This window comes from Rutidosis leptorrhynchoides, chromosome 10 (genome assembly GCF_046630445.1).
Source record: "Rutidosis leptorrhynchoides isolate AG116_Rl617_1_P2 chromosome 10, CSIRO_AGI_Rlap_v1, whole genome shotgun sequence".
Lineage (NCBI taxonomy): Eukaryota > Viridiplantae > Streptophyta > Magnoliopsida > Asterales > Asteraceae > Rutidosis > Rutidosis leptorrhynchoides.
The window spans coordinates 315,559,455-315,571,466 of record NC_092342.1 but is presented as its reverse complement, the minus strand read 5'-3'; positions in this window follow the sequence as shown (position 1 = coordinate 315,571,466).

The window sequence follows — 12,012 nt, the reverse complement described above, 5'->3', positions numbered from 1 at the left end:
TTGATATATATAGGTTAAACCTATAACTCACCGACATTTTTGTTGACGTTTTAAGCATGTTTATTCTCAGGTGATTATTAAGAGCTTCCGCTATCGCATACTTAAATAAGGACGAGATTTGGAGTCCATGCTTGTATGATATTGTGTAAAAACTGCATTCAAGAAACTTATTTTGTTGTAACATATTTGTATTGTAAACCATTATGTAATGGTCGTGTGTAAACAGGATATTTTAGATTATCATCATTTGATAATCTACGTAAAGCTTTTTAAAACCATTATCTATGAAATAAAGGTTATGGTTTGTTTTAAAAATGAATGCAGTCTTTGAAAAACGTCTTATATAGAGGTCAAAACCTCGCAACGAAATCAATTAATATGGAACGTTTTTAATCAATAAGAACGGGACATTTCAGTTGGTATCCGAGCGTTGGTCTTAGAGAACCAGAATTTTGCATTAGTGTGTCTTATCGAGTTTGTTAGGATGCATTAGTGAGTCTGGACTTCGACCGTGTTTACTTGAAAAATGATTGCTTAACAAATTTTGTTGGAAACTATATATTTTTAACATGTGAATATTATGTGATATATTAATCTCTTAACGCGTTTGATATTATGTGATAGATGTCTACCTCTAGAACAAGTCCCATTGACTCACCTAATAATAATGAAGAGTCAAATGTAAATTGGAATGATTCGTGGACTGATTCACAAGTTCCCGAAGAGGAACCGGAAGAAGAGTCGGAACCGGAAGAAGAATCGGAACCGGAAGAAGAATCGGAACCGGATGAAGAAATAGAACCGGTGGGGGAAATAATAAAACGGTTAAGTAAAAGAAAATCCTCAACCAACCGACCAAGGTTAATTATGGTCAATGGTGTTTCCACCAAGGAAGCAAAATATTGGGAGGATTACCAATTCTCCGATGAATCGGATTCCGACGAGAATTCCAATGATGTTATAGAAATTACCCCAACTGAATTTAAAAAGGCAAAAGAAAATAATAAGGGAAAGGGCATAAAAATAGAGAAATCTAATTCCAACCCCGATGAACTTTATATGTATCGTCAACCCCCGAAGTCCTTAACTTGTAACAATGACCCGGGAACCTCTAAACCACCAGGTTTTTCTAAACCAATGTGGATCACGACAGCTCGTATTAGGGGAACATCATATATCCCTAGAAACTTGGCAAAACGAACCAAAACCGAAGAAGAAGAAACACGCGAGTCGGAATAAGATAGTTGTATTCGTGTGGTGTAATATATGTAATATAGTGTGCTTATGCTTTATGATATATGTAAAAATTGCTTGTATTAATAAGTATTTTTTTTTATGAATCTAACTCTTGTCTATTTTACAGTATAAAAATACAAAATGGATAGACAACCCAATATTTTAAGTGACCTACCCGGAGACATGATTGATGAAATCTTGTCTAGAGTCGGTCAGAATTCTTCGGCACAACTACTTAAGGCGAGATCAGTTTGTAAGACATTCGAAGAACGTTCCAAGAATGCCTTGGTTTATAAAAGGCTTTCGTTCGAAAGATGGGGGATATCACATTGGGAAATCCATAAGTTACGATGTGTTTACTTTGACGCATATATTGCGGGGAACCCAAATGCTATTTTACGCAATGGGTTAAGAAATTATTTTGACTCAATATATCCGAATATTGGACTTCGTGATTTAGAAAAAGCGGCTAACATGCAACATAAAGAAGCATGTTATGCTTACGGATTAGTAATGTTCACTTCTCACCAAAGTGAGAACAAGAACATCGGGCTACAACTATTAAACAAAACGTTCCCACAAGTGACGGAGTCGGTAATTGGGGTAAGAAATGAGGTTTTTAGATTGTTACGGGACTGTTGGACATTACGTAACCCTCGTCCCTTTGACGACGTTACAACACGCTGTCTTATCAATGGCCATAACGGTTATGTTCCACAAGACCAAGGATGGGAAGTAATCCTAGTAAAACCAGAATGCATGACTTGTTTCTGGACGTATGAATTACGTGTCTTTATTGCCTTTGCTGAACGACTTGTGTACTAGCTAGAATTATCTTCACAACCATCTTGTATCAAATTTATTGTGTGCTATATTTCATGCTATATGTAAAATAAGCGGTATTGTAAGTTTGTAAAATATTGTGAAAAAGTTTGAACGCGAAATATTATTATAATCAGTTTTTCATATAGAATTGTAGTAGTTGAATTGTATATTAGCTACTAAGTATGAACTTAACGGGTAGGTACTACCCGAATTTAAACTTATAAAACGCTAATATGAAGAAAAAGCTTTTATAAATGAGTTCATATTATGCTACGAAATACTATTAACTACTCTTAATATTCTGTATGATTAACTTGTTCCATTTGACTATTTTGAAGGAAATGGCACCGACTACTCGACACACCGTGAATATGAATGAAGAGGAATTCCGTACTTTTCTAGCTTCAAACATAGCCGCAGTACAGGCTGCGCTACATACCAACAATAACCTTGGATCTAGCAGTACAGGAAATCGTGTAGGATGCACCTACAAAGAATTCACTGCCTGCAAACCTTTGGAATTTGATGGAACCGAAGGACCGATCGGATTGAAACGGTGGACCGAGAAGGTCGAATCGGTGTTTTCCATAAGTAAGTGTACTGAAGAGGACAAAGTGAAGTACGCTACGCATACCTTCACAGGTTCTGCGTTAACATGGTGGAATACCTATCTAGAGCAAGTGGGACAAGACGATGCGTACGCACTACCGTGGTCAGCATTCAAGCACTTGATGAACGAGAAGTACCGTCCCAGAACCGAGGTCAATAAGCTCAAGACAGAACTTAGAGGGTTACGAACCCAAGGATTTGATATTACCACGTACGAAAGACGATTCACAGAATTGTGCTTATTGTGTCCGGGAACATTCGAAGATGAGGAAGAGAAGATCGACGCGTTTGTGAAAGGATTACCGGAAAGAATCCAAGAAGATATAAGTTCACATGAGCCCGCCTCCATACAACAGGCATGTAGAATGGCTCACAAACTAGTGAACCAGATTGAAGAAAGAATTAAAGAACATACTGCTGAAGAGACCAATGTAAAGCAAGTCAAAAGAAAGTGGGAGGAAAACGGTGATAAGAATCACCAATACAACAACAACAGCAATTACAACAATAATCGCAACAATTACCCCAACAATCGCAACATCAATCGCAACTACAACAAATGGCCCAACAACAACAACAACAACAACAACAACAACAGCAACTACAACAATTATCCCAACAACAATAATAACCGCAACAACAACAACAATCAGAAGCAGCTATGCCAAAGGTGTGAAAAGTATCACTCGGGGTTTTGCACCAAATTTTGCAACAAGTGTAAAAGAAATGGTCATAGCGTGGCGAAGTGTGAGGTCTACGGACCAGGGGTTAATAGAACGAAAGGAACAAATGGTGTCGGAACGAGTAATGGCGGAGCAAGTAGTGTCGGAGCAAGTTATGCCAATGTAGTTTGTTATAAATGTGGAAAACCGGGCCACATTATTAGAAATTGCCCGAACCAGGAGAACACGAATGGACAAGGCCGCGGAAGAGTTTTCAATATTAATGCGGCAGAGGCACAGGAAGACCCGGAGCTTGTTACGGGTACGTTTCTTATTGACAATAAATCTGCTTACGTTTTATTTGATTCGGGTGCGGATAGAAGCTATATGAGTAGAGATTTTTGTGCTAAATTAAGTTGTCCATTGACGCCTTTGGATAGTAAATTTTTACTCGAATTAGCAAATGGTAAATTAATTTCAGCAGATAATATATGTCGGAATCGAGAAATTAAACTGGTTAGCGAAACATTTAAGATTGATTTGATACCAGTAGAGTTAGGGAGTTTTGATGTGATAATCGGTATGGACTGGTTGAAAGAAGTGAAAGCAGAAATCGTTTGTTACAAAAATGCAATTCGCATTATACGAGAAAAAGGAAAACCCTTAATGGTGTACGGAGAAAAGGGCAACACGAAGCTACATCTTATTAGTAATTTGAAGGCACAAAAACTAATAAGAAAAGGTTGCTATGCTGTTCTAGCACACGTCGAGAAAGTACAAACTGAAGAAAAGAGCATCAATGATGTTCCCATTGCAAAAGAATTTCCCGATGTATTTCCGAAAGAATTACCGGGATTACCCCCACATCGATCCGTTGAATTTCAAATAGATCTTGTACCAGGAGCTGCACCAATAGCTCGTGCTCCTTACAGACTCGCACCCAGCGAGATGAAAGAACTGCAAAGCCAATTACAAGAAATTTTAGAGCGTGGTTTCATTCGACCAAGCACATCACCGTGGGGAGCTCCTGTTTTGTTTGTCAAGAAGAAAGATGGTACATTCAGGTTGTGTATCGACTACCGAGAGTTGAACAAACTTACCATCAAGAACCGCTACCCACTACCGAGAATCGACGACTTATTTGATCAACTACAAGGCTCGTCTGTTTATTCAAAGATTGACTTACGTTCCGGGTATCATCAAATGCGGGTGAAAGAAGTTGATATTCCAAAGACTGCTTTCAGAACACGTTACGGTCATTACGAGTTTATGGTCATGCCGTTTGGTTTAACTAATGCACCAGCTGTATTCATGGACCTTATGAACCGAGTGTGTGGACCATACCTTGATAAGTTTGTCATTGTTTTCATTGATGACATACTTATTTACTCAAAGAATGACCAAGAACACGGTGAACATTTGAGAAAGGTGTTAGAAGTATTGAGGAAGGAAGAATTGTACGCTAAGTTTTCAAAGTGTGCATTTTGGTTGGAAGAAGTTCAATTCCTCGGTCACATAGTGAACAAAGAAGGTATTAAGGTGGATCCGGCAAAGATAGAAACTGTTGAAAAGAGGAAAACCCCGAAAACTCCGAAATACATACGCCAGTTTTTAGGACTAGCTGGTTACTACAGAAGGTTCATCCAAGACTTTTCCAGAATAGCAAAACCCTTGACTGCATTAACGCATAAAGGGAAGAAATTTGAATGGAATGATGAACAAGAGAAAGCGTTTCAGTTATTGAAGAAAAAGCTAACTACGGCACCTATATTGTCATTGCCTGAAGGGAATGATGATTTTGTGATTTATTGTGATACATCAAAGCAAGGTCTCGGTTGTGTATTAATGCAACGAACGAAGGTGATTGCTTATGCGTCTAGACAATTGAAGATTCACGAACAAAATTATACGACGAATGATTTGGAATTAGGCGCGGTTGTTTTTGCATTAAAGACTTGGAGGCACTACTTATATGGGGTCAAAAGTATTATATATACCGACCACAAAAGTCTTCAACACATATTTAATCAGAAACAACTGAATATGAGGCAGCGTAGGTGGATTGAATTATTGAATGATTACGACTTTGAGATTCGTTACCACCCGGGGAAGGCAAATGTGGTAGCCGATGCCTTGAGCAGGAAGGACAGAGAACCCATTCGAGTAAAATCTATGAATATAATGATTCATAATAACATTACTACTCAAATAAAGGAGGCGCAACAAGGAGTTTTAAAAGAGAAAAATTTAAAGGATGAAATACCCAAAGGATCGGAGAAGCATCTTAATATTCAGGAAGACGGAACCCGGTATAGGGCTGAAAGGATTTGGGTACCGAAATTTGGAGATATGAGAGAAATGGTACTTAGAGAAGCTCATAAAACCAGATACTCAATACATCCTGGAACGGGGAAGATGTACAAGGATCTCAAGAAACATTTTTGGTGGCCGGGTATGAAAGCCGATGTTGCTAAATACGTAGGAGAATGTTTGACGTGTTCTAAGGTCAAAGCTGAGCATCAGAAACCATCAGGTCTACTTCAACAACCCGAAATCCCGGAATGGAAATGGGAAAACATTACCATGGATTTCATCACTAAATTGCCAAGGACTGCAAGTGGTTTTGATACTATTTGGGTAATAGTTGATCGTCTCACCAAATCAGCACACTTCCTGCCAATAAGAGAAGATGACAAGATGGAGAAGTTAGCACGACTGTATTTGAAGGAAGTCGTCTCCAGACATGGAATACCAATCTCTATTATCTCTGATAGGGATGGCAGATTTATTTCAAGATTCTGGCAGACATTACAGCAAGCATTAGAAACTCGTCTAGACATGAGTACTGCCTATCATCTACAAACTGATGGGCAGAGCGAAAGGACGATACAAACGCTTGAAGACATGCTACGAGCATGTGTTATTGATTTCGGAAACAGTTGGGATCGACATCTACCGTTAGCAGAATTTTTCTACAACAACAGCTACCATTCAAGCATTGAGATGGCGCCGTTTGAAGCACTTTATGGTAGAAAGTGCAGGTCTCCGATTTGTTGGAGTGAAGTGGGGGATAGACAGATTACGGGTCCGGAGATTATACAAGAAACTACCGAGAAGATCATCCAAATTCAACAACGGTTGAAAACCGCCCAAAGTCGACAAAAGAGCTACGCTGACATTAAAAGAAAAGATATAGAATTTGAAATTGGAGAGATGGTCATGCTTAAAGTTGCACCTTGGAAAGGCGTTGTTCGATTTGGTAAACGAGGGAAATTAAATCCAAGGTATATTGGACCATTCAAGATTATTGATCGTGTCGGACCAGTAGCTTACCGACTAGAGTTACCTCAACAACTCGCGGCTGTACATAACACTTTCCACGTCTCGAATTTGAAGAAATGTTTTGCTAAAGAAGATCTCACTATTCCGTTAGATGAAATCCAAATCAACGAAAAACTTCAATTCATCGAAGAACCCGTCGAAATAATGGATCGTGAGGTTAAAAGACTTAAGCAAAACAAGATACCAATTGTTAAGGTTTGATGGAATGCTCGTAGAGGACCCGAGTTCACCTGGGAGCGTGAAGATCAGATGAAGAAGAAATACCCGCATCTATTTCCAGAAGATTCGTCAACACCTTCAACAGCTTAAAATTTCGGGACGAAATTTATTTAACGGGTAGGTACTGTAGTGACCCGAACTTTTCCATGTTTATATATATTAATTGAGATTGATATTTACATGATTAAATGTTTCCAACATGTTAAGCAATCAAACTTGTTAAGACTTGATTAATTGAAATATGTTTCATATAGAAAATTGACCACCCAAGTTGACCGGTGATTCACGAACGTTAAAACTTGTAAAAACTATATGATGACATATATATGGATATATATATAGTTAACATGATACTATGATAAGTAAACATATCATTAAGTATATTAACAATGAACTACATATGTAAAAACAAGACTACTAACTTAATGATTTTTAAACGAGACATATATGTAACGATTATCGTTGTAAAGACATTTAATGTATATATATCATATTAAGAGATATTCATACATGATAATATAATAATTTAAAATCTCATTTGATATTATAAACATTGGGTTAACAACATTTAACAAGATCGTTAACCTAAAGGTTTCAAAACAACACTTACATGTAACGACTAACGATGACTTAACGACTCAGTTAAAATGTATATACATGTAGTGTTTTAATATTTATTTATACACTTTTGAAAGACTTCAATACACTTATCAAAATACTTCTACTTAACAAAAATACTTACAATTACATCCTCGTTCAGTTTCATTAACAATTCTACTCGTATGCACCCGTATTCGTACTCGTACAATACACAGCTTTTAGATGTATGTACTATTGGTATATACACTCCAATGATCAGCTCTTAGCAGCCCATGTGAGTCACCTAACACATGTGGGAACCATCATTTGGCAACTAGCATGAAATATCTCATAAAATTACAAAAATATGAGTAATCATTCATGACTTATTTACATGAAAACAAAATTACATATCCTTTATATCTAATCCATATACCAACGACCAAAAACACCTACAAACACTTTCATTCTTCAATTTTCTTCATCTAATTGATCTCTCTCAAGTTCTATCTTCAAGTTCTAAGTGTTCTTCATATATTCTACAAGTTCTAGTTACATAAAATCAAGAATACTTTCAAGTTTGCTAGCTCACTTCCAATCTTGTAAGGTGATCATCCAACCTCAAGAAATCTTTATTTCTTACAGTAGGTTATCATTCTAATACAAGGTAATAATCATATTCAAACTTTGGTTCAATTTCTATAACTATAACAATCTTATTTCAAGTGATGATCTTACTTGAACTTGTTTTCGTGTCATGATTCTGCTTCAAGAACTTCGAGCCATCCAAGGATCCATTGAAGCTAGATCCATTTCTCTCTTTTCCAGTAGGTTTATCCAAGGAACTTAAGGTAGTAATGATGTTCATAACATCATTCAATTCATATATATAAAGCTATCTTATTCGAAGGTTTAAACTTGTAATCACTAGAACATAGTTTAGTTAATTCTAAACTTGTTCGCAAACAAAAGTTAATCCTTCTAACTTGACTTTTAAAATCAACTAAACACATGTTCTATATCTATATGATATGCTAACTTAATGATTTAAAACCTGGAAACACGAAAAACATCGTAAAACCAGATTTACGCCGTCGTAGTAACACCGCGGGCTGTTTTGGGTTAGTTAATTAAAAACTATGATAAACTTTGATTTAAAAGTTGTTATTCTGAGAAAATTATTTTTATTATGAACATGAAACTATATCCAAAAATTATGGTTAAACTCAAAGTGGAAGTATGTTTTCTAAAATGGTCATCTAGACGTCGTTCTTTCGACTGAAATGACTACCTTTACAAAAATGACTTGTAACTTATTTTTCCGACTATAAACCTGTACTTTTTCTGTTTATATTCATAAAATAGAGTTCAATATGAAACCATAGCAATTTGATTCACTCAAAACGGATTTAAAATGAAGAAGTTATGGGTAAAACAAGATTGGATAATTTTTCTCATTTTAGCTACGTGAAAATTGGTAACAAATCTATTCCAACCATAACTTAATCATCTTGTATTGTATATTATGTAATCTTGAGATACCATAGACATGTATACAATGTTTCGACCTATCATGTCGACACATCTATATATATTTCGGAACAACCATAGACACTCTATATGTGAATGTTGGAGTTAGCTATACAGGGTTGAGGTTGATTCCAAAATATATATAGTTTGAGTTGTGATCAATACTAAGATACGTATACACTGGGTCGTGGATTGATTCAAGATAATATTTATCGATTTATTTCTGTACATCTAACTGTGGACAACTAGTTGTAGGTTACTAACGAGGACAGCTGACTTAATAAACTTAAAACATCAAAATATATTAAAAGTGTTGTAAATATATTTGGAACATACTTTGATATATATGTATATATTGTTATAGGTTCGTGAATCAACCAGTGGCCAAGTCTTACTTCCCGACGAAGTAAAAATCTGTGAAAGTGAGTTATAGTCCCACTTTTAAAATCTAATATTTTTGGGATGAGAATACATGCAGGTTTTATAAATGATTTACAAAATAGACACAAGTACGTGAAACTACATTCTATGGTTGAATTATCGAAATCGAATATGCCCCTTTTTATTAAGTCTGGTAATCTAAGAATTAGGGAACAGACACCCTAATTGACGCGAATCCTAAAGATAGATCTATTGGGCCTAACAAACCCCATCCAAAGTACCGGATGCTTTAGTACTTCGAAATTTATATCATATCCGAAGGGTGTCCCGGAATGATGGGGATATTCTTATATATGCATCTTGTTAATGTCGGTTACCAGGTGTTCACCATATGAATGATTTTTATCTCTATGTATGGGATGTGTATTGAAATATGAAATCTTGTGGTCTATTATTATGATTTGATATATATAGGTTAAACCTATAACTCACCGACATTTTTGTTGACGTTTTAAGCATGTTTATTCTCAGGTGATTATTAAGAGCTTTCGCTATCGCATACTTAAATAAGGACGAGATTTGGAGTCCATGCTTGTATGATATTGTGTAAAAACTGCATTCAAGAAACTTATTTTGTTGTAACATATTTGTATTGTAAACCATTATGTAATGGTCGTGTGTAAACAGGATATTTTAGATTATCATCATTTGATAATCTACGTAAAGCTTTTTAAAACCATTATCTATGAAATAAAGGTTATGGTTTGTTTTAAAAATGAATGCAGTCTTTGAAAAACGTCTTATATAGAGGTCAAAACCTCGCAACGAAATCAATTAATATGGAACGTTTTTAATCAATAAGAACGGGACATTTCAATATTGATATACAAACTATGTAGTTAATCTGTTTAAATAATATGTGATACTGATATACAAACTATGTCTATATACATGATTGCCTATAGTCATTAAACATGAACTTGGTGTGTCGGTACAAAATCGTGGAATCAAGAGTCTTTGTACTCCTAATGCACTTCTTTTCCATGTCGTCTCTTTACCATACGATGATAACTGCATATGAAGGTATGTTTTGAAGATTATGTTTCGTAATTTAGTATCCTATCAACTTGTAAGTATTCATTTCAGATAGGGATGGCTGGCATGCCATGTACCTTATGTTTACTTGATTCTAGTTTGGTTGAGACTGCATTCTTGGAAATTGTAACTCCTTACAACTTTTTAAAGCATGGTAGAGAAGTAGATATAAATTTTACCTTTAATAACCCACATGTACATAATGGGATTAGTGTGACGATCGCTCCAAATCCATATGGACGAACACGTCATTCATTGATTTCATTGCGAGGTATTTGACCTCTATATGATACGTTTTGTAAACATTGCATTCTTTTCAAAAGGTACACAATAAATGAATATCAATTTCTAAGGTTTTCAACGTTTGATGATTTCTACATATAGACAATCACCATAAATAATAGTTTACCATAATACATCCGTTGACAATGAAGTCAAAATAAGATACACGGTGATGATTTTGTGAATGCAAAATTTTCTTGAATAAAGCATGTATGACTCCATGCACATAGCTTGTATCACATATAAGCAAATAGCGGAAGGCTTCTAGAAACCTGAGAATAAACATGCTTAAAAGTGTCAACACAAAGGTTGGTGAGTTCATAGTTTTAATGTTGCGCATAATTTGTATATAAAGGTAGATCACAAGATTTCAGTTGTTCAATCCAGAAACGTTTATCAAAATATTCTACGAAATTGAGCACCCTGGTAACTAAACTTAACGTATATATAATTTGTACCCTTTGTATAATCATCTTAATAATACACGCAAACCAATGTGTACGCTTCTCAAATAGCATACGTCCGTTAAAAGGCTAGTGCTCTAGCTCGAACAGGGATATCAAGCCCTATGGATCCATATACAACTACTCGCGCCCACCAGTTCTTATAACTGGCAGTTAACAGTTACCAAACCTAAGGGATTTTCGGTTCAAACTCAGTGTAGAATTTAGTATGTACTTGTATCCATTGCGTTTAAAATAAAGTGCATGTATTCTCAGCCCAAAAATATAGATTGCAAAAGCAATTAAAAAGGGATCAATGAAACTCACCTTAGCAGCATATAAAGTCGTTCACCAAAATGTGACTGAAACTCGGATTACCAAATAACCGTAGATCTCAACCTAAACAATATATGTTGGTCAATAAATGTCTATCAAGCTAGGTCTAGTCATAGTGTATCACAATCCTAATGCTCGAGATTGACATACAAAAGTTATCCAAAGTAGTTTCAAAAAGTCAATTTTGACAATAGTTCAACAAAACGAGACATACCTTATATAAGGAGTTATTTACTCGGTTGGTAATATTCAAAAATCCATTTTATCAATCTCGTAAACAAGTTGTTTAAATCTTAATTATAGATTCAAAAGCAATTTCAATTAACGTCAATCATAATTCAGTTGATCATATCTTTTAATCCATTCATCGAAATTATTCGATATCTAAATGAAAAGTTATTGATTTTTCGTCAACTTTCCAAAAACATGCATATCATATACCTTTTATCAGTAATATATGTATTTACTTCGTG